At 44.1% G+C, this 5,459-nt stretch overlaps 1 long non-coding RNA gene across 2 annotated transcripts; it reads left to right on the top strand.

Annotated features, from left to right (window-relative positions):
* The first annotated feature begins 656 nt into the window (after positions 1-656).
* Positions 657-1,318, top strand: LOC127916268 (uncharacterized). 2 transcript variants are annotated; one of them, XR_008094204.1, is made up of 3 exons: positions 657-780; positions 922-1,065; positions 1,276-1,318. It is a non-coding gene; the product is annotated as an uncharacterized LOC127916268 (long non-coding RNA). The 2 variants fall into 2 exon arrangements; XR_008094206.1 differs by lacking the exon at positions 1,276-1,318 and adding an exon at positions 1,135-1,177.
* The last annotated feature ends 4,141 nt before the right edge of the window (positions 1,319-5,459 follow it).

Raw genomic sequence — 5,459 nt, 5'->3', positions numbered from 1 at the left:
TTGTGGAATTCAACCACAAGTCCCTTGAGTCAATTCTAAGGAAACCACTAGCCGCAGCCCCGCCAAGGCTACAGAGAATGGTCCTTTAACTACAAAAATACAACTTCACAATCACTCACCATCCTGGCAAAGTCATCCCTGTCGCAGACACACTCTCCAGGAAGTTTCTTACTTAAGGACAGCAGCCTCAGTGAAGGCATGGACATGCAAGTGCACACTGTGTACAGCAACTTACCAGTTAGTGACACAAAACTGAAGGAGATCCAAGCAGAAACAGAAAAGGACTCACAACTCGCATGGCTGAGGAAAGTCATACAGGATGGATGGCCTGAGGAGAGGAGAAAATGCCCTCAGAGCGTCTCAGAATTCTGGAACCATTGTGATGAACTATCACAGATCAACGGAATCATTTTAAAAGGAGAGAAAATCATTATTCCTACAGATAACTGAGAGAGATCCATGCTGGACATATGGCCATGGAAAAGTGCAAACAGAGAGCACAGGAATTTTGTTTTGGCCCGGAATGTGCAAACAAATAGAGGACATTGTTGGTAAATGCGCCATAAGTCTTGAACGACACCCCTCAAACACCAAAGAGCCAATGTTACCTCACTGTATCCCAGACCGACCCTGGCAGGTCGTGAACGACGCCCCTCAAACACCAAAGAGCCAATGTTACCTCACTGTATCCCAGACCGACCCTGGCAGGTCGTGAACGACACCCCTCAAACACCAAAGAGCCATATGTTACCTCACTGTATCCCAGACCGACCCTGGCAGGTCGTGAACGACGCCCCTCAAACACAAGAGCCAATGTTACCTCACTGTATCCCAGACCGACCCTGGCAGGTCGTGAACGACGCCCCTCAAACACCAAAGAGCCATATGTTACTTCACTGTATCCCAGACTGACCCTGGCAGGTCGTGAACGACGCCCCTCAAACACCAAAGAGCCATATGTTACCTCACTGTATCCCAGACCGACCCTGGCAGGTCGTGAACGACGCCCCTCAAACACCAAAGAGCCATATGTTACCTCACTGTATCCCAGACCGACCCTGGCAGGTCGTGAACGACGCCCCTCAAACACAAGAGCCAATGTTACCTCACTGTATCCCAGACTGACCCTGGCAGGTCGTGAACGACACCCCTCAAACACCAAAGAGCCATATGTTACTTCACTGTATCCCAGACCGACCCTGGCAGGTCGTGAACGACACCCCTCAAACACAAGAGCCAATGTTACCTCACTGTATCCCAGACTGACCCTGGCAGGTCGTGAACGACACCCCTCAAACACCAAAGAGCCATATGTTACTTCACTGTATCCCAGACCGACCCTGGCAGGTCGTGAACGACACCCCTCAAACACAAGAGCCAATGTTACCTCACTGTATCCCAGACCGACCCTGGCAGGTCGTGAACGACACCCCTCAAACACAAGAGCCAATGTTACCTCACTGTATCCCAGACCGACCCTGGCAGGTCGTGGCAACCGATCTGTTCAGCTGGAACAACGAGGACGACATCGTAACAGTCGATTACTACAGCAGATACTTCGAACTCGACAAGCTTCACAGCACCACATCTGCATCTGTGATACACAAGCTGAAAGCAGCCTTTGCCAGGCATGGCATTGTAGAGACTTTAATATCTGACAATGGGCCCTGTTCCAAATCAAATCAGTTTGAATCCTTCACAAAAGCATGGGAGTTCACACATGTCACCACATCACCACATTACCTTTAAAGTCATGGCCTTGCTGAAAAATCTGTGCAGATTGCTAAATCACTCATGGACAAAGCAAAAGCAGACAAGCGAGACCCCTACCTCAGTCTCCTTGAATACCGCAACACTCCAGTTGACAATTTAAAATCACCAGCCCAGCTGTTGATGAGCCGCAGACTTTGCTCAGTCCTTCCCAGCACCAACCAGCAGCTGCAACCTGAGGTCGAAATGCATGGAAAACGTGCACAGAGACCACAACAAAAGCAATACTACGACAGGTCAGCTCGACCACTGCCACCACTGATCGACAGAGAGTCAGTTAGAATCCAGGAGCATGGCCTCTGGAAGCCAGCAGTCGTCATCCAGCCAGCTGACACTGAACGTTCATATCACATCCGCACCGCAGAAGGAGCAGTGTACCGCCGCAATCGTCATCACCTACTGAACACAAAATAACAACATACTGATGAGATTAACTGTTCCCCTGAAAGATAGTGTGATGGACTAAACACACACACAACACAACATACACCATACTTACCTGCAACACCACAAGAACTGTTGACTGACATAGAAGCATGCTCAGCATCATATCGCACAAGGTCAGGAAGAGAGGTCAAGCCCAGAGCTGTCTTAGACCTGTGGAATGTCAACAGGTGTAGGCGGATCGCTGCCCTAAAAGAGTTCCAGATTGTAAACTTGTTATTGAAAGTTCACTTGAAATTAGAGGTCGACTGATTATGATTTTTCAACGCCGATACCGATTATTGGAGGACCAAAAAAGCTGCTGCCGAACAATCTAACGATTTAAAAAAATCATTTATTTTATTTTATTTGTAATAATGACAATTACAACAATACTGAATGAACACTTATTTTAACTTAATATAATACATCAATAATATCAATTTAGCCTCAAGTAGATAATGAAACATGTTCAATTTGGTTTAAATAATGCAAAAACAAAGTGTTGGAGAAGAACGTAAAAGTGCAATAAGTGCTATGTAAGAAAGCTAACGTTTCAGTTCCTTGCTCAGAACATGAGAACATATGAAAGCTGGTGGTTCCTTTTGACACGAGTCTTCAATATTCCCAGGTAAGAATTTTTAGGTTGTAGTTATTATAGGACTATTTCCCTCTAAACCATTTGTATTTCATTAACCTTTGACTATTGGATGTTCTTATAGGCAATTTAGTGTTGACAGTGTAACAGTATAGCTTCCGTCCCTCTCCTCGCTCCTCCCTGGGCTCGAACCAGCAAAAACAACGACAACAGCCATCTCATGGAAGCAGCATTACTCATGCAGAGCAAGGGAAACCACCACCAAGGCTCAGAGCAAGTGAATTTTGAAACGCTATTAGCGCGTGCTAACTAGCCAGCCATTTCACTTCGGTCACACCAGCCTCATCTCGGGAGTTGATAGGCTTGAAGTCATAAACAGCGCAATGCTTGACGCACAACGAAGAGCTGCTGGCAAAACGCACGAAAGTGCTGTTTGAATGAATGTTTACGCGCCTGCTTCTGCCTACCACCGCTCAGTCAGATACTTTTATGCTTGTATGCTTGTATGCTCAGTCAGATTATATGCAACGCAGGACACGCTAGATAATATCTAGTAATATCAACCACGTGTAGTTAACTAGTGATTATGATTGATTGTTTTTTTATAAGATAAGTTTAATGCTAGCTAGCAACTTACCTTGGCTTACTGCATTTGTGTAATAGGCAGTCTCCTTATGGAGTGCAACCAGAGGCTGGTTGTTATTGCTTTGGACTAATTAACTGTAAGGTTGCAAGATTGGATCCCCTGAGCTGACAAGGTGAAAATCTGTCTTTCTGCCCCTGAACAAGCAGTTAACCCACCGTTCCTAAGCCATCATTGAAAATAAGAATGTGTTCTTAACTGACCTGCCTAGTTAAATAAAGATGAAGTAAAGGTGTAAAAGAAAAAGAAACACTGCCCCAAAATACCGATTTCCGATTGTTATGAAAACTTGAAATCGGCCCTTATTAATTGGCCATTCCGATTAATCGGTCGACCTCTACTTGAAATGCTTTGGTATTGTATTTGTTTGAAATGTTAAGATGTTATTTCTACAGTGAACGCTGAGTTGCTGAGAATCCCTTGTTTGAAAAGTAACAGTATGTTGGTGTAATGGTTTTCTGGGGAAAGAGAGGCGGACCAAAATGCAGCGTGGTTAGTTTTGTAGATCTTTAATAAAGATGAAAGTACAACAATCTACAAAACGTGATAAAACCAAACCAGTCCTATCTGGTGCCACAAACACAAAGACAGGAACAATCACCCACAAGAGACCGAAAGAATATGGCTGCCTAAATATGGTTCCCAATCAGAGACAATGATAAACACCTGCCTCTGATTGAGAACCACTCTAGGCAACCATAGACTTACCCAGAGTACTACTCTAACCACAATACCATAACGACAAACAACCCCAGACAAAACAAACCACATAAATCCCCATGTCACACCCTGGCCTCACCAAAATACTAATGAAAACACAGAATACTAAGGCCAGGGCGTGACAGTTGGATTATTGTTTCAGAGTCTATGTTGATTCAGTTGGTGTAGTATGCAATATAAATGGTTACTTACCTTGAGTTCAAACTACAGAGCATGTATTCAAATGAAACGCTTAGAATATGTAAACATTTTTCTTTTGTTTTAAAAGAAGGGGGATGTAATATTCATATGTGTAAACATACTGAATTGTAATTGGATGCATTTTACCTCCATATCAAACTGTGCTATGATTGGTTAAGACCACCCAAATGGTTAGGGCATGGTCAGTTTGATCCTGGTTGGCGATACGTGAACATGCCAGTTATAGCTAATAAAGAGCTACGTTAAGAAATATCCTGTAGTACTGCATTTTATTATTTTGTACAAAGTGTGCAAAACAAGACAATATGTTGTTTTATGATGATACCATCTATATTTTCATATTTGTGCAAATCTTTCTAAAACAGAAAATTGACAATTCAATGGATATCAATCAACAAGAGGTAAGAATATCAAAATCAAATCAAATTTTATTGGTCACATACACATGGTTAGCAGATGTTATTGGTCATACACATGGTTAGCAGATGTTATTATTCAAATACACATGGTTAGCAGATGTTATTGTGAGTGTAGAAAATGTCAGTGAAATGTCCGTGATGTGTAAGCCAAGGAACTTGACATTTTTCACCTTATCCACTGCTGTCCTGTCGACTTAGATGTGGGGTGCTCCCTCTGCTGTTTCCTGAAGTCCACAATCATCTCCATTGTTTTGTTGATGTTGAGTGAGAGGTTGTTTTCCTGACACCTTCTCCCTATAGGCTGTCTTGTTGTTTTTGGTGATCAAGCCTACTACTGTCGTGTTGTCTGCAAACTTGATGATTGAGTTAGAGGTGTGCATGGCCATGCAGTCATGGGTAAACAGGGAGTCCAGGAGGGGGCTGAGCACACACCCTTGTGGGGCCCCAGAGTTGAGGATCAGCGAAATGGATATGTTGTTTCCTACCTTCACCACCTGGGGGCGGCCCGTCAGGAAGTCCAGGACCCAGTTGCACAGGGTGGGGTCGAGACCCAGGGCCTCAAGCTTAATGATGAGCTTGAAGGGTACTACGGTGTTGAATGCTGAGTCAATGAACAGCATTCTTACTTGGTATTCCTCTTGTCCAGAGGGGATAGGGCAGTGTGCAGTGTGATGGCGATTGTATC

This window comes from Oncorhynchus keta, chromosome 4 (genome assembly GCF_023373465.1).
Source record: "Oncorhynchus keta strain PuntledgeMale-10-30-2019 chromosome 4, Oket_V2, whole genome shotgun sequence".
Classification (NCBI taxonomy): domain Eukaryota; kingdom Metazoa; phylum Chordata; class Actinopteri; order Salmoniformes; family Salmonidae; genus Oncorhynchus; species Oncorhynchus keta.
The sequence above is the reverse complement of the archived record's forward strand: the minus strand, read 5'-3'. Positions and strand labels throughout refer to the sequence as shown.